A 19,135-nucleotide genomic window follows, 5' to 3' on the forward strand; every position below is an offset into this window, starting at 1 on the left:
TATGTGTTAAATAATTAGAAATAATTAAAATTAGATTTTCTGCTAATCCACACTTATTATTCCCGCCTTTTTTGGGAAAAAATGCCAGTCTTAATATATTTTTTCCTATGGATAACATGGGAAGCAGCCCAGATTTTAACAGCCAGTAAAATACTACCCATGCAGTTTTTTAGGAGAACATTCCATTTTGAGAAGCAAGCTATCCCTGCACTAGATGTTGGTGCTTGTAGTCATTTTGATAATTTAACTACTTTCATGGACTGCAATGGGAGAGAACAAGAAACACACCTACAGAATGTAAATACCATGTCAGAGTTCATGATCAGTTCATGTTTCCTCTAGTCTTATTATGCATATTTTAAATTGTTAGTGAAAAGTCAGCAAAAATGCCTAAATCTGCTTTATGCTTTTTTGCCTGTAGATGGTGTTAAAACATAGGACTCCCAACTGAATTTTCAGAAGAAAAGGACAAGGTTAAACCTAATTCATATGAAAAAGAATTCACCAAAGCTAAGGTTCCCACGGTGCAGTTCCTAACCAACGGATGTGGACAATTTTTCAATCTGCATGCGGTTCTTTTTTTTGATGTTTTGTATATGATTTTGAAGAGCTGTTAATTTTCTTGTCTTGTTTTTGTTGACTCTGCAACACATTTTGTTTGCCAGAATAGTTGACGTATGTTTGCACATTCTAGTTTACAGGCCACAGTTTGGAACTTTACATTTGGATTTCATTATGATGGCTATCTGAGGACAAAGCATATATAAATCATGTAGTCCTATGCCTTTTGCAAGGAAATGTTTTGCGTTCATGGGTTAATAATAGCTTGTGGTTATTTTATATACATATACATTTTTTCCACTGGCTATGGATTTGTGTACATGTAAGAATTGTATGCCCTGTTTATGTGGTTCTTAACTATGTAAAAGAACACACGGGAATAAAGCAGTGATGGGAATATTTTATGTATATACAAACTGCCTATATAATTTACCCAAAAGATTAACCTATAAGGATTCCTAAATTTATATTTCAAATTTTATGACCTTTAAAACAAACTTGTATTAACCCAGTAAACTAACAGCTGGTGTTTAATGCACATAGATGTGCTTGAACATACTTCCTCTGTCCTTAGAGGACCAAAATCCAGGGCAAGTACTCTGTATATCTCAATATGAAGCTTTAAAACTGGAGTTCTGGTCCATCTGGTCCTATCCTGTTTGAGTTATGGAAGGGAAGCGGGCCAGAACTCTGATTGCAGAGCTGATTTTCATACTCTTGGTATGGATGCCACGATCATATTTTATAAACCTGGTGAAAAGCTTATTTTCCAAGCGTTAACTGTATGGAAAATTACCCATCATTATCCCAGAGAAGAGCTTCAGGCACGTTTGGTATCCAACACTTTCATATTGCTTGCATACCTAGTCTTTCCCTGGGCTTTGGGGTTCCTCCTGCCATCTACTAAGTTACTAGAGCACACAGCAGTGACATAAAAGCTAGCAGAAGGAATTACTGCACTCAGAGGGGGGTGACTACAGGTATCCAACTTCTACAGGTATCCATTCAGTACAGGTATCCAGCTTCCCTTCCATAATTTGAACAGGACTGGATGAGTCAAAACTCCAGTTTCAGGGCTTCAGGATGAGATGTATGAAGTGACTGCCCTGGATTTTGGTACTCCAAGGACAGAGGAAGTATATTCAGGCACATCAAGTGTGCATTGAATAGGGATGAGCGAGAATGCCTCTTGCATTCTGGCGAAAATTTCCTCGAACTTCCGATGGTTCCGCGAAATTTCGGAAGATAACAGGGGGATTCCCAGGATTCCCTGGGAATCCTCCTGTTTGCGATCCCCGGGGCACTGGAGGTTAATCAACCTATAGTGCCCCGGGGATCACACACTCTTTTCAATGAATGCAGCCACAGCTGCAATCATCGAGAAGATGCCCGGCAAACGAGAACCTCCTGACATTGTAATATAAGTATCTCCTAAAAATGAAACATTTGTTAGAGATAAAAATGTATCATTTGTAAGAGATACGTATATTACAATGTCAGGAGGTTCTCCTGTGCTGGGCATCTTCTCAATGATTGCAGCTGAGGCTGCATTCATTGAGAAGAGTGTGCAATCCCCGGGGCACTATAGGTTGATTAACCTCCAGTGCCCCGGGGATCACAAACAGGAGGACTTAGCATTGAACACCAGCTGTTAGTTTACTAACAAAACTAATTTGCTAAATGCAGATTTTTTATCCCTTAATCTTTAGGCTTCGTTGACAAGGCTGTGTCTGTACTCTATAGCGAAAAAGGTTGACCTATAGCTTTCTTTTGCATGGGGCTTTGATGTGATCATCTACTTTGTGGAACATCTCCTAAAATTTATGATTGCAGAGCGGACCTTACAGGTAAATGATGTGTTTGATTTCCTAATAGTTTATATATTTCCTTTTTTGTTTTAATATCAAACAGATATGATGGTGTCTGGTTGCATGAGTATTGTATATATCATTGATTGAGTAAATCTCATTATAAGCTGGGTAAACAAAATTATAAATGTTTTTCAAAGAGACTGCAGTATATGTTGTATCCATTTCTGGAAGTCAGTGGTTGTTTGTTACACAATTGTGTTATCATCAGCATATTCTGGTAGTTCAGGTGTGTAAGAAAATATCAGGATCATTAAGTATCATATATATCAGGATATCAGGATCATAAGTATCTTATAGGAGAGTATAAGCATACTTGTTAAATCTGCATTTGGATAAAATGAGTAGATATGATGCTAATCATACACACACTCAGATTAGTATGAATAAAACATATACCTATAACAGGGAAATATTGGTTTTAAAGTGAAAATCCCTTTTAAAAAGTCTAAACAGGTTGATTCACAGGTTAGCTGGTGAATTTATTTGATAATAAACACCACTGACTTCCAGACGTAGATACAACATATACTGTAGCCTCTTTGAAAAAACATATATCATTTTTTTTAACCAGCTTATAATGTATTTTATTTAAATGATCTGAATGAGAGACCAGCCAGAATGAACTTGGCTGAATGTAATCCGATTTTAAATAAGCATTGCACCATAAATGTATCTTTCTCAGGAGTGAGCAATACCTTTGTGTTACCCATTTATCTGTGGTTAAAATAATTAGCCCAGATGGAGACTCATAACTCTGGGAGTAATATTAACCCTTAGAAGTCTCTAGCATGTGTTTTTCTTCTTTACCTATTTATCTTGTGTTAGGAAGAAGTTAAGGTACCTAAAATGAGTTAAAAAAAATGTCCAGCTTTTTTTCTGATGATATATAGAGTATATGATATGTCCTCAGTGTCACCATGGTTCTTACTTCATACTGCTGGATTTAATGTGGTGTTTTAAGCACTGGATTTCCAGCTTCTCTAGGCTTTTGGCAGACTTTTCGAATAAAACTTACAAATGTTGCCAAACATGCAAAATATGTCTGACTAAATCCAGCTAATAAGAAACAGGAACAAATGGTATTTCCCATATACTTTGCTGCTAAACATGTATTTCAGGACAAAATAACTTTGTGAGTCTTAAAATGACATTTACCAAAATTCCAGCTTGTTTTTTTTTTACAAAATATCAAACTGTAGATGGTACTGATGTCTAAGTCAAGTTATGAGACTTTGCATTTTGAATATAAGCAGTTGAATAATTACAATTATATATATGATCATGCTATACAGCAGCGGTCGCCAACGGGTTGTCCAGGAGAAAATTTTGGTGGTCTGTGGCTCTGGCTGGTGTACCCCCCAGTGGGGTCAGGAGATGGACCCCGATCTAGGGGGTGCACCGGCCAGAACTGTGGACCATGTCTCCCGTACAGATCACAGGCTCAGGGTGGTGGGCAGGTTGTGTCTCTGGACAGGCTCAGACCTGCGATGGGAGAGTGGGCAGGTTCTGGCATCATGACGTCACTATGGGAGATGTTTCTTCCCCTTTGATTGACACATGGCTCCCTGTATATGTCCGGTCCGGAGCCCGTAAGTTTAGTGGTCCGTAGGTCAGAAAAGGTTGGCGACCACTGTTATACAGAATGTTTTCCAGAATTAGCGATGCTATATGACCATTGTTTAGAAGCCTCTAGGGCAGCCTTACTCCTTACAACCTTTTTATCCATGAGGAACATTGAAAATAATTTCTAGGTGTTATTATATAATAAATTGGAAAATGTTGTTTTCATTGGTTGCCAATTGGAAGAATGCCCCCAATACAATAGAAGTCAGAACATCGCCTTTACTGACATTAAAATGTCCTTGGTTTCATGCAGTGGTTTCGGCCCTGGAATTAGACAGCAACCACCTTATGGGAGATATCTCATTGAAAGCTTGTGGAACCCCACTTGAGAAAAGCTGTTTGAGCAGGAAGATATAGTAAGAAACTGAACAATATTAAAGGGTAAAAGGACAAACTGTTTTATATCTGCTGTCAGTTTGAAAGCAAAGGAAAAGCACATATATTAGTCAAGAATGCTTTAGTTTGGTCATCCAGAGCAAAGGTGGAAAGATAAAATAAACCTTATAATAAAGAAAATATGGGGATTTCCAATGCCGATGCCCTTCTGTGAATTATTGTTTTCCTTCTAGAACTGAAGAATCAGCTTTGATAGGCTGCAAAAAATCTTTAGTACTACAAAAACAAGTCCGGTGAATGTGACTTACTACTACTAGATATATACAGATAGGTGTGGGTGCCTATGGATGAAATTCCCACTCCCTGTGACCCCCCACAGTGATATAACACATACATGCAGTGACTAAACATACAGATTAACACACACAATAAACACACATTTTAACACACACAGGGCCTGATTTATTACAGCTCTCCAAGATTGGAAAAGACTATTATGTGAGATCCTGGGTGATCCAGCAAATCTGTAAATGATCTGGTCCAGGACTTGAAATATTTGCCAACTAATACCAAATGATTTTTTAATGAAATTTGTTCCGGGTTTTCTGGATCACTCAGGTTGTCACATGATAGTCTATCCTCTATAGTCTTGGAGAGCTTTAATAAATCATTAAATCATACTTTATATTAAATACACACCTTCCCTTTCTGGAACTCTCTCCGGAACCCTGTAACTCAGGCAGCTTATCTCCAGTTCTGTGTTTCCTCCTCCTATATCACCCTCTTTCTCTCTCCTCAAGCCTGTGGAGCACAGGTCCCAGGTCTTCCCAGTTCGGTTTAGTATTTGACACTTAGCCCTATCTTCCCACTTTATGCTCCTGATGGCAGGGAAAAATCCAAAAGGTGATGCCAAAAAAATATTTGGCAGCCATCTCCCTCCCTCAACTGTGCTGTGCTGGAAAGTTATATCCCTGCTAAAAAATGTATCAATTCACCACAATCTCATAAAATGAAAATGGTAGTATATTTTAGGTTTTTAATACAGGAAACATCTAATAATCTGCCAGTCATGCCAATCAAGGTGTTTCTTGCTCACCCAATAGTGGTGGAAGGCTTGACAAACAAAAGGGAGGACCAGGAAGAACACAGTCTGCCAAATATAGGTGGAAGGAATGAATATTTGCAGAAGGTATGTAATTCCATAATAATATTTCATCAGTGCAATGAAAAGCTTTGAGAGTCTTCAGTATACAGAGGACTAATTTGGATAAATTTGTGAATGCCCATCCAGCATTCCCAAGGTTTCCAGATGCACCACAATAATACCTGGGCAAAAATATTCCAATCACAAGCTTCAGTTTTATGTTTGACTGGAATTCAGTTCGTGTTTAATCTGCCCTTTAACTATAATGTATTCCTTTGGATGCCTGCATGCATTTTCAGCACAGCTAGCAGTTTTCGAAATATTGTGAAAACATTCCTATCCTACAAGAATGACTCTTCCATAGACCTTGTGCTTTACTTTCACATTTGCATTCATCAGCTGTAATCTTTGCCAGACTGAGTCAGGCTGACCTGTTGAAATTCCCCCAAACAACATTTTGTATGAAGAAAGAAGACAATTCATGTGGAAACAAAACCTTAATCCAGTACAGGAAGTGTATGGGATGGAAAGGAGTTAATGGCAAAGATTGTTACATGAAAGCTGCTTAAGTGCTCATTATAATGGCAGCTTTGTTTAACTTTCACATGTCCCAGTGACCACAGAATTCTCTAAAGGACAAGAAATGAAACAATATAATTTTGTATTCATGTGAAACATGTTACAGGAAAGGCCAATCCACGCCTTACGGGAAATCAACAATGGTTATCTATGTCTATCTATCTATCTATCTATCTATCTATCTATCTATCTGACTTTTAAGAAATCCATTCCAGGTTTGCTGGATCACCCAGCTTCACTGATGAAAGTGTATCCTCTCCAGCCTTGGAGAGCTTTAATAAATCAGGCTCATAGAATCTTCTGCTTCTTGTTCTCATTTAAAATTGCCTTCCATATTGATCTTGCATTCTAAACTGAATCTCTGGAAGTGATGGAAGACAGATATCTTTCAGGCGGTCCCTGATCACTTTTAGATTGACCATCCAGAAAACAATCCAAGAACAAATCCCTACAAATATAGAAGAATAATAATCACTAAAATCCCACAGCTCTTGTCCTGAAATATTGGTGGTTGCCTTTTTGGCACCTATGAAATATTACTTTATATCACTCAGCCATGCCATCCATTAGGAGCAGGTGGCACATGAACAATTGTTACAGTCAATCTTTGGAACTCTTATTCATCTCCATACCTAATACAGACACATGCAACAGAGACACAGGGGAGATCCATACCTTCATCCTGCTGATGTCACTAAAACTGACTAACAAAAATGAAAGTAAATCCTTATGAGGGACAACTGGCAGGCTCCTAGCCTTGGTAGTCCAAAATGCTAGAAGCATTACAACTATTCCAGATACTGAACATTACACAATATCTGAAACTTAACAGCATTTGACTCTTATTAAAAAATCAATATACACAACCTCTCTCTATTCTTAAGACATTTCCCCACCAGTATTACGCTATAGAGTGTCTTGAAAGATCATGAAAGCTAGTAAAGAAGATAGGAAAAGCAGATAAGCTAAACAGAAATCCAACCTTTTAAATAATTTTCTTTTATCTTCCAATAGATACGGGGCTTTGCAAGTTAGTTATCCTAATTACTCATTGCTAAAAAAAAAACCAATTTGGGTCTTAAGTAGTCTTGGAATAATAACTAACCTTAGTCAACAGATTTACAGAAAAGACTCAAGTTCTTATTTCAGGTGCTATGTGCTGTATAGTAATGTTTCCTTGACTAAGTTTTTTTATTAGATTCCCAAAGTGTATTGTAGTATTGATTCAAATGAATGTAAGCATGGGAACTGCATATCTGGTGTTTTCTAAAGGCCCATAATACATTTTCACTCTGGTCCCTGCATGGTGCCATTGCCTGTAATTATGGTATTTAGTATTTGACTTGTTTTTATTTCATATGTTTTTATTTAAAGTTTGTAATACTATTATACATGAAGGACATATTTGACAGTTACAGGGTTAGATACAAACTAATCAACATAATAAAAAGAAAATTAAACTGTTACTGTATGTATATAAGTGTTTAAAAGTATAAGCTAGAGCACACTTCAGTGACTTTAGAACTTTTGGAACACCTATATATCCACTTTCCATGTACAAACGCCTATTCAGAGTTTATAAATAGGAGTGAGGAAGAGAACGATAGAACACCAAACCAATGGTGATTGTGAATTAATCTAGTAAAAGATTCCAAATTTGCTCGGTCTTGTGATGACATGTTAAAGTAGTTGGGACCAAGAAGAAAGAATATGAAAGTACTGAAAACCAATTAATCTGATGAAGTGTTTTCCTTACTGTTGAGTTTGAAACCAAATTATGCAACTGGAAGTGATGATTATCACAATAAAACACGTTGAATAATTATGTTCTGTTCTCTGAATTATGTCAACATTTTTATCTATAGTCAAGGATTACCCTTACGATGGTTGTAATAAATAATACCAGGCCAGTAAGCTTGAGAAAATGTGCCAAAAAGGGAGCTAAAATAAATGAAAACATCTGGCATTGGTCAGACTTCTTACCATATTCTTTTTGTTTGTTCAGACAAAAGTGTAGATTTATGATTTTGGAATATACTTCTATCCTGTGAAACCTCATCTTTAGAATTTCCTAGGGCTTCCTGTTTTTCTGCAGGCCATCTGTGAGTTCACTGGCTGTACAACACACTAAAGCTGCAGACAGGCAGACAGCCAGGCATGTGTCTGGAACGTAGTTAAGAATTGTACAGATACCTGCACAGCCCCCTTCACAACACTGCAGGGGCAGGACAGTCATTGAGTTGGCTTTTTCCCATTCTGACCTCACATTCAGTTTATCTACGTGTCACCAAATGATCTACATTGCTTTGATGCTAAATCAAATTCAAACTATTTCTATGCAAAATTCATGCAATATTGGAAATTTAAAGTGGAACTGAACTATGGAATATGGCTCAAAAAGCCAGGCAAAGAACTTGTTAGCAGTACTATCAATGGTCTTCCTGCAGCTGAGCTTTCCCTATTACTGGCTTACCAAGTCTTGTTTGGCACTGCTTTTTTATTGACATCTTGTTAGGGGCAAGGCTTTGCTTCCTCGTGTTGGAGTCTCCAGCAAAGAGAACAGTGAGTGGCACAGAAGGGACATCGCCAAATCCCATTCCAAAGCCTCCTGAGTCTATCAGACCTTACACATCAAGTAAGCAGCTAATAGATTGTAGGCAAAGTAATGCCAAGGCAGCTTTAAATAGCAAGAACTGTTTTACTCTTTTTGAGGAGGATTTCCAAAAAAAAGGTTGGTGTAAATAGTAATTTAGATAAGTACAGGGCAGAAGCCGCCAGCACCTAAAACTACATAAACAATCACCATAATGTCTGTGCTTACTTTGAGTTCTCAATAGGCATTTGACTACCATCATGCCTACTTGAAAGCATAAACCCTAACCAACAGTACAAGTACAAAGTAACAACCACTTATCAAGCTTTGACGAACCAGGAGATGAGGGACCTAGTCTGTTGGCTAAATAATTTTAAGGGCATCTAAAAGTCAGGGTAGCCTTCACTAAAGCTCACTGTCTAAATGGCAAAAATTGAGTGTTTGAGTGGCAACCACAAGTAAGGCTACACTAGAATGGTCCTTGATGGGCACCATGTTCCAGGGGACCTAAGATAAATGCCCGTTTGTAGTAACTTGGTAACTGCTTTGACTTTCTTTCACTAGATCAGTGTTTCTTGACCTTTTTAGCATGGGGGAAACCTGGACATAACTTTCAGGTGATCAAGGAACCCCTCCTATATGCATACTACATGCATATATGCTCATAGTATGGTAATGTGGTGGTCAATAGGCTGAATGCTTCCTACGTTACTAGACATTGGGAAAAATGTTATCCTTACAGATAGCCAAGGATCAAAGATCATTGATATCTTTTAAACTCTCCTAAGAGTCAGAAACTACTCATTGTTCAGGAACTCCTAGCATCCTCTGGAGGAACTCTGGTTGAGAAACACTTCAGTAAAAAGTTACTTGCAAACAAAAAAGCCAGTTGATAGTTTCCCCGTGCTCATAGTTAATTACGTTGCCTTGTGCATAATACGTACATATTTCCTATGCACTCATGTAAGTTGAATGTGTATTGTATGGTTAAATGTATTGTCCTGTCCAGTCTTGTGAGCCAGTTAGGACACATGTCCGTCCCTGGGGTCTAGTGGATAATGTACTGCCAAGCCCTAAAGGTCAGTCAGCAGCCAGCGGGTTCTCCAGCATGCCAGTGTTTACCCAACAGTAAATTTTCAATTTGGGGTAGACTTAGTCTTTAAAACACTCTGTTCAGAAATTAAACATGTTTCTAAATGCATGCCTGTCTTTAGTATACCAAGAACTAACCCAGTACTTAAAAAGATACCACAAAATAACCACATCCTTGCATCTAGTTTGGAGCATTGTTGATCGAGGTTAGTTCAGTAATAGTTCCAATATTTTTCCAAATTCCCCTCTGGCACATTTCCTCTGAATTAGAAAAAGCAGATGTGCTGAATTATAGGTATTGAAGTTTTATATTAACAATGAAGAAAACTGGTTCTTATTCCCAGTGTTTTAGAATTGTAAATGTCACCTCTATTGCTATGTCATCATTAGCAATATTGGGATTAATAATACACAGCACTATTTGTTCCCAGAACCACAAAACAAGTGTCTGTTGTATGCAACATAGACAATGGTGTAACATCCTTGTTGTAGGTGGCTGCATAGGGTCCATATTGAGTTACCTACAATGACAGAGAGATCATAGTAGGGAGCAATTTTGTTGCATAGCTTATGTAGACTTCTGTGATCACATTACAACATGGGACCCAATAAAATTTTCCTTTTTTTTCTTTACTGTATCAAACTATGCAAAGCTTTGGTTTTGTGTGTACTAAGGCAATATTTTACCATACCAATGGGTCTCTACAGCTGTCCATCGCCCAAGCAAAGCTCTTTGGCTAAGAATGAATGAGCTAGTTATACTTGGCCTCACTGATTACATGAATAAGACTAAAAACTTGCATTCCAGTAAATGTGAGTTGGTAAATCAGCAAAATAAGACATTATGGCTTTGAAACTCTTCTTCTTTTGGTTTATGGCTTAGACTAAAGATTTGGCAGAAGAGCACCAGTGTAAGAAAACTGATACTGTTTCAGTATACTGTGATCCAAGATTTTCATCAGTCATCATCAGTCATTTGTGGAACAGCCAAGAATAGGGGTGAGCAAAGTGATTTTGACTGCATTAATTTTGCTGTCAGCTATTTCAGTGCAAAACCTCAATCTTTGTTCATTTTATTTGTGTTTTTTTTTTTCTTCAATGTATTGTTTGATCGTTGTTTGTGTATGTTTGTTTTCTTACTTTCAATCAATTTTTATTAAAGTATAACAATAGGGAGTTGGAACAAAAAAGAAACAAAAAAGGAGAAGGAAACATCCCATACCAGTGCAACACATTTGATAAATAACATAATCACAGGCTAGACAAAAATCAAGAGTCCTAGTTCACTGATTTCGATTTGTCATTGGGAAATAGTGTTCAGGCAGCTGAGTCAAAGGAGGTGAATTGTTACACACTCCCCCTTCAAGTATTGGGTAAGGCTTGGAGGGGGGATAAGACTAACACAGAACCCTTTTTAGGCACAAGGACAGAAAGAGGCTTTTATAAGTCCTACGGAACCATTAAAAGCTGGTTTCATGAAATATCATGAAAGCCCACCATTGTAACCAATTGACTCCAATGTATTATGTACCAATTGTCAAATTTAGGTACACTTTCCTAATTTTTTTACATGTCAGAAAAAGAGAACTTTTTCACTTATCCTCAGTCATAAGAAAACCAACCAGACCTAAAATGGCTGGCATACAGGCAAGAAATAAAACAATACCCCTCTCATCTTCCCTGCTATTTGTGTTCTTAACTTTGTACAAAAAATATTTCTTTTAATTTCCTTTTTGCATTCAGGAACACCCAAACACATTGCCAGTTAATAGCAAATGGTTTTAAGAAATTCATTCTCCAGAGACTTGGAGAGTTTTAATAAATCAGGCCCATTATAACGAGGTTATGAAAAATGGGACCAAAGGGTCTTTTTCCCCCACTATTGGTGAGAAACATAGTATAGAATTCTTCAAACAGAATTTTTTTGCATATGTTATTGCCTATACATTTGCAAGAAAGGATTTATTCTTTATTATATTCCAGACCTTGACCTGAGGTTCTCCTTCCATTGGATCCCTGTACAATCACTAAAGATCCTCTAAGTACAGACATGTGGCCTCAAAGCTTTTTTTGGACAAGGATGCAATGGGAGCTCCCCTTAGTGTACCACCTTTACAACAGAGTCTCTCCTTCACAACAGGAGCCCCCTTTTACCCCAGAGTCCTCTTCTTTACATCAGAATCCTTTATTCACATTAGCAGATTTCTGTCAGTGCTCAATCACCCTGCGTGTAGCCTCATTAGCTCACCAACAAGTGTAACTTCACCAGTTGCCCACTGCTGTAACAAGGAGATCTTCTACCACTGTATTCCTTTGCCAGGTTCTTACAGATATCATCTAATGCAAAGCCGGAAAGATGAGTCAATGGTGGAAGATCTCTCCTTCTGGCTCTTTGTGCAACAGAGAGCAGTCAGAACAAGGTAATGAAAAGGCCCCCTACAGGTTCATTGGAGTAAGTGGCCCCGTCTCAATCAAGACCTGTTAGACCCCTGTTCCCACTCCACTGAAGCAATGAAAAGCATTACTTTTTGCCCCAGTAACCCTCAATTCATAGAAGCCATGGTTTCCATTCAGTGCACTGATGATAGTCAATAATCTGAAACAGCTGCATGGAGTTGGGAATAAATGGATCTACATGTATTATACAACCAATATTTTTGGATGTTCAGTTGGCCACAGGAAAAGAAAATAATTATTTGCTTTGCTGTGGAATAAATATTTTTGCTCATGATGAATGTGAGAACTGCAAATAACATGCTTAACTAGATTCTATTGTGTTGTCCTATGCTCTAACAAAAGTTCTTCATTTGGCATAAAAATCACAAAGTAACCACAAGTACGAAATCATTTCAGTAATGTCTTCAATATCTGTTGCTGAAAATTCAGACTGAATGCAAGGCCCTGTCACCAGAAAACTAAGAATTTGGGAAGCAGGCAATGTCAGGGTTCTTCTCTATTCCCCATTTGGCGCTGACTGATTGCAAAACAATACTTGTTTATTTGGGGATACTATTTTTTTCTGTTTTGGCTGTTCCCATGCTATCTTCATCTTCACAATTCTGTTGAAAGCAGTGTAAGTTTTTTATGCTACAGAAAAAGTACATTAGCTCACAGCTGGGACCTGAGCCTGTAATAAGCAATTCATGTATTTTCTGTCCTTCTGACCTCAGCGGCCTTTTCCATCCTAAAAAGAAAGTGAATTTTCTGAGTCTCAAGCCCTGATCTAAATGAATTATAATAAAGTAAACTGATATTGCAAAATATACTGCCGATAAGAAGAACGCTGTGCATTTAGATTAAGCTATCCCTCGAGGAAGAAGACAGGATTTCAAAAGAAAAATAGTAACACTACTTGATAGTAATTTCCTGTCTCCATGCTGTATTTGCTTTGCATTTTTCAGTGGAAATGTTTGCATTTATGTTGAGTCCAAGATTTTTTAAAAATTCCCTTTGGCATTTTGCCTTTTTATACGTTTATGTTAAGGTTAGAAATAGTTCTTAATAAACCAACATCATTTTCACATGGAAATACTTTCCATAGCTAAAAGGGACAGGCCACCAAAACCAACATATTATATGAATGTTGGCTGTGTTTTTATGATCAGATTCTCCTTTGGTATACAGTTCTGATTTCTGTGTTAGTATCTTACTGCTCATGTTCTGTTTTGTTAATTATTGATAATGGGGATCCTTTTAATGGCTTCACTAGGTTATTAAATTGAGAATTCACTTTCATCACTAACGCTCACAAGGGATTAAAGGGTGATTCAATCTTCCAACATTATTAGGTGATCTCTTTCAACATATGTCATTAGTAATGGTTTATTAAAAATATATATTTACACTCGAGCATACACTGGGGCAATGAAAATCAGAGGTGTGTTCAAATGAGAAGGCAGCCCTCCATTGTCTTTTTTTAATGTTCACATAAAAAAAATGAAGGGACTCCTAAAATAGCGCAATTTACAAACAAATTAAATATTTTTAGCCAGGTAAATACAAAATACTGTTTATTAAAATTTCATATTTGACATTTCTAGGCAACAGGTGAATCTATAGGTTTTTTTTTTTTTTTTTTATTTCTTATCAGGTTATTCATTTCTACTTTGCAGATTGCAAATTTTTTATTGTTAAGAGTGTGAAGACTAGGGTTTGGAGGGTATTTAGCAGTGTTTTCCCCCATACCGCCTGGGCAAAAAAGAGAAAGGATGAAGAAAAGGCTGCAGGTAATTGTATGACTGTAGATGTGCGGTTCTTTACTTGGGATCCAGGTCCAGAGTGTCTTGTAAGGAATGGGTGGGCCAAACACCTCAACCCTCCAGGCCTGGAAATGGATATGGCACTGGAGCACCTGGCTGAGCATGATAAAAGGAAATGGATTGCTTTTTCAAGGGAGTTGTTGTTTGAGCCTGTGTGCTGGAAGGTTGGAAGAAAACTGTATTCTGACATGAAAAAACACTAGCTCAGGACAAGGGGAGTTAGAAGTTGCTCAGGGAAGTCAGGGATGTTTCATCAAATGGGAGGTCAATCAGCCACAGTTCTAAGAGCTCCTAGTAACCTCTGAAGGAACCCTGGATAAGTGTGATTGCCTTAGACCAGGGGTGTCAAACTCTGGCCCAATGGCCAAATCTGCCCCACAACATCCTTTTTTTGGCGTGGCCCATATTGGACTGTTTTATAGATGCAGGGAATTGTGGTAGTGGTGTTATTTCAGTGAAGAGGGAGTTCCAGCCACTAATAACATTATGCCCCACATTGGACTGTTTTCTTGGTGCAGGGAATTGTAGTAGCAGTGCTATTTCAGTTTCAAGACTGGCCCCGCTTCTTCTTCTAAGTATTTTTGATTTTGGCCCACTGTGAATTTGAGTTTGACACCCCTGCCTTAGACTATGATAGGAACATTAGATTGTGAGCACCTTAAAGGGACAGGTAATGACATGAATATGGGCACTGTAATATGTTAGATATATACATATACATGTTAATAATATATTATTCTAAATTATGCATATTGGAAATATTAAAGAATCATCAACTAAGTGGTTTTGTGTTTGTTTTTGTATTTTCTTGTCTAAAGATATTGTTCAATATGGCACAAATGTAAAGTAGTGTACTATTCAGAACATTTCCCTTCACTTTCTATCCAGCAACCTCTTTACCTTTTCTACTGAATCCAGGTAAGTGATTCAAAAAGATTAAAAAAGCAAGAAAATCCAAATAATAGATAACATGACATAAACTGCCTTTGTTTCTTCAGTTTGACTTTTCAACTGAAACCTGGCAAACCCCAGAAAACCACAAGATGATACACACCACTTAAAATATTGTGTAATAAAATGTGTAGACCACAAATAACAATGACTTCATGAAATGTTTCATGTACTATGTTGTGAACTGAGTTTTAAAGGCTTAGTAGTATGCTATTGTTAAATTGTTTTGTGACCCAAATTGTAAACCCTTCAAAAATATCTTGCTCTTCTCAATTACTTTTAGTATGTTGTCTCATGAAAAACACTACGCTTTGGGGTCCATTTATAAAGAAGTGAATCTGACATTCAATGGTAGAAAATCAGTTACTAACATTGGAACACATGGAAAGGTGTCAATCCCTCTGTGAACCTGGTCCAATCAGTCCCACGCCGGCCTGTCTTCTTCTTCTTCCCGCTGCTGTCTGGACACTGTAAATTTAGAAACAAAAAAACTGCACTTACTGTGCATGCAGCAAAGTCAATTCTGCCCAATCTTAATGAAAGGTCTGCTTAAAAGATCTGAACATCTGAGAATGTTTACGTGACTGTAGAAATAACCTGCATTACAGCCAGTGTGAATCTAGACTAATAGTTTGCGCCCTACTTTTAAAGTAAGTAGGCCTTACAGATTTTAGGCCTCACTAAATATGTTTTAGTCTGGGTGGAGAAATATTAGGCTAGATTGCTGAGTGTAAAAATTCAGAGCCTGATTTATTAAAATTCTCCAAGCCTGGAGAGCATACACTTTTATCAGTTAAACTGGGTGATCCAGCAAAGCTAGAATTGATCTGGTCCAGGATTAAAATATTTGCTAACAAATAGGAAAATACTTTTATGTAATTTATTCCAGGTTTGCTGGATCACGCAGTTTCACTGATGAAAGTGTATCCTCTCTAGGCCCACAGGCTCTATTCTTTGGGTTTATGTCGGAGAATAAAGTTGTCTCTGCTTTGGATAGCTAAAATGATCACATGCATGTTGGGACAAATTCTAGCCACTGGTTTCATTTTCAACAGGGAACAAGACGTATTATGTGACTTGACATTTTCAAGTTGTTGGTTTGAGAAATAACACAAAGCTTTTTGTCACTAATACAATAAAACAGTATGTGAGCGTACTTGGAATGTTACTAACACATCTAAGTCACATATTATCACTTCTAAAAGAAAAAATATTTTTTTCCAGAAAGCAGTGAACATGGTCTTCTTATAATGATGGATTCCTGATGAGAACAAAAGTCTTTGAGATTTTTGGAAAACATTACTTTTACCATCTTTAAGAAATCCTCAAGGGATGTTTAAATGAAAAGCATAGAGGTCTCTGGTGTGCAGCAGATACATACACTGACACATTAGAACTGCTGAGGTATATTATCCTTTGTAAAGTGTTTGCTATATAACTTAAATCTTATCGTCTGTTTAATGTGTAGTAGTTATCTATACAATTCTGTTTATAGTCTGCTAGGGTGATATAAATGAAAGTTGCAAAGGCAAAATACACAAATAAAAGGTATATATGTTTATTGTTGCATAAACAAACACATTAATATATCTGTTATGGCCTTTATTACCTTCCAGTAGACTCTGAAATGCTAATATGTGACTTTACCATGGAAGGGACCACCCAATCAACCCAAATCTGCCTCAACTCTTGCATGTTTCTTTCTGTACCTCACAAATATTGAGTTAGCCCATCACTCCCATCAAAAGCCATAAAAAGTAATAAAGGTTGTAAAGCAACTTCCTAGATTAAGCTGGTAATTGCACATTAATGTTGCCCCCACTTGGGGGCTATTTGGCCCATCTAGAAGATGAAGTATGTATTATATACATATTAATGTATGTAATATATACATCTTAAAACTCTAGCTGAACTCTTTGGGCCTGATTTATTAAAGCTCATCCAAGGCTGGATAGGGTACAATTTCATCAGTAAACCTAGGTGGTCCAGGTTTGCTGGATCACCCAGCTTTACTGACAAAAGTGTATCTTCTCCAGTCTTGGAGAGCTTTAATAAATCAGGCCCTTTAATTCTACACTAAAAAAAAAGCTTTAAACAAATTAGTTAGGGTTGCCTACGATTTTATTAACACATTTCTGGGTTAGGGTTATATAAAAATTAGTTTAGGTTTTTATTAGTTGTACATAGGACTGCAATTGTAAAAAGTTGTCATGTAATACTGTTAACATGTGACATTGAAATGCACTTTTAATAAACACTGATCTGTGAAGGGGTAGGGTGGATTAGGTCAAATTGGTGTAGAGGGGGAAGAAGGCTAAGGCATAGTTAAATAAAGTACACTTAACCTTTATTAGGGGGGCTAATATGTTGTTGTTTTTTTGTTTGTTTTGCTTAATTTACACTCAATAGCAATGTGCAAATAAATAGTAAATGAATGGAGAGCAGTACTGGACCTGACAGCTCAGTTCTGCAGGTTAGACAGGGAGAATGCAGCTCACCCTGGGTGATCACTGAAGGTCCATGACAGACGTCAGCTGTGCACAATGAGCTCCTGATACAGAAGGCTGACACTTCAGTGCTCCTGGTTACACAGGAAAAACCACAATGGCCCAGTTTAATCTGCAGGACTGAACTATCAGTTTGACAGCTCAGACTGCAGAGGGTAAGGGGGCTGCCCCAGCTGTACCACCCAGAGCATGACAAGCTGGTGCTTTTGAGTAGACCAGGCCATGGTGCTCTTTCAGTATGACCTCAAGTGTCAGATGAGCAATTTTCTTGTTTTATATATACCGGTGTATATATATATATATATATATATATATATATATATATATATATACCTGTATATCTTTACAAAAGCACAGAAAGATAAAATATATTTCCTTAATTTGAATCAGAAAGTAGTGATTTTTCTAGTCTGTGACTTGTCAAACATTACTGTTGAAAAGTACATTTTAAAGCCAAGTAATTCTTCATAGAAGAATCAGAGCATAATGGCCCATAGAGAGATGAAACCTAGAGATACATAAATTACCTGCATGACCCACAGCTAAGACTGCTGATGTGTTTATCTGGAAAGCCGTCACACTGTGCTTACTGGAAATCTACTGTGCTACAAAAATTATATTTATTTATCCAAACTCTCTAAATGTGTATTCTTGTTATTTCATGTTTTAAAGATTTTAATGAACTGGTATTTTGTTTTCTGACAGTGAGATGGAAATTACTATTTATTTTAGTTTGATAGCTTTATTAGTTTTTTTCATTATTTACTTTATACACCAGTGTTTCTTGACCTTTTAAACATTGAAACCACTTGACATAACTTTCATGTCTTCAGGGAACCCCTGCCATATTTACCATATCCACATCTTACAATGCATTGACTTACTGGTCATTGCGAAGAATGCCTTCTAATTTGCTGACCAGTGGGAAGGCTGCCACCTCTACAGATAGCCAAAAAGATCATTGGGGTCAGTGGTAACTGACCTGAGAGTCTCAAATTTCCCATTGTTCAAGGAACCCCTAGCAACCTCGGGAGGAACACTAGGGTTCCACTGAACCCTGGCTGAGAAACACTGTTGAACTAACAAGGTAGCACGAGACTTGGATCTCTATTGTAACAAATAGCAATAGTTGTAAAACGTATATATCTCCTGTACCTTTCCAAAATAAAAAATAAACAGAAGCGAACATCATGATGTGGCATTCCGCTAGGAGATTCAGCGGCACAATGACAAGCATGCAGTAACACCTGGATGCCATACCTTTTGTTCAGACTGTGCAGAGACACAAATGGAATGGCATCCTAAAACACAGACCCTCCAGGTCTACGCACAGTAGTGAAAGAATAATGGTAAATCCAGATCTGTAAATATGTTTGTACAGACTACAGACTGGGAAATAAAGTTGTGAGTTATTAGGGAAGATTGCCCAATCGTATAGAGGAGTTTGAATAAATAGCCTTCTCAATCTTCTTATTGTGTTGGGAGGAATGGGTACAAGAAATTGTTATGTTTGCCCACCTTAATCCCTTGTCCAGTCAGGGCGCGCCTTTTTGTCACTAGGCTGCTTGGGTGGACTTTAGCTTTGGAGGCAGAGCTCAGCCCAAAATTTGAAGACTGAA

Source organism: Pyxicephalus adspersus, chromosome 5 (assembly GCF_032062135.1).
Source record: "Pyxicephalus adspersus chromosome 5, UCB_Pads_2.0, whole genome shotgun sequence".
NCBI lineage: Eukaryota > Metazoa > Chordata > Amphibia > Anura > Pyxicephalidae > Pyxicephalus > Pyxicephalus adspersus.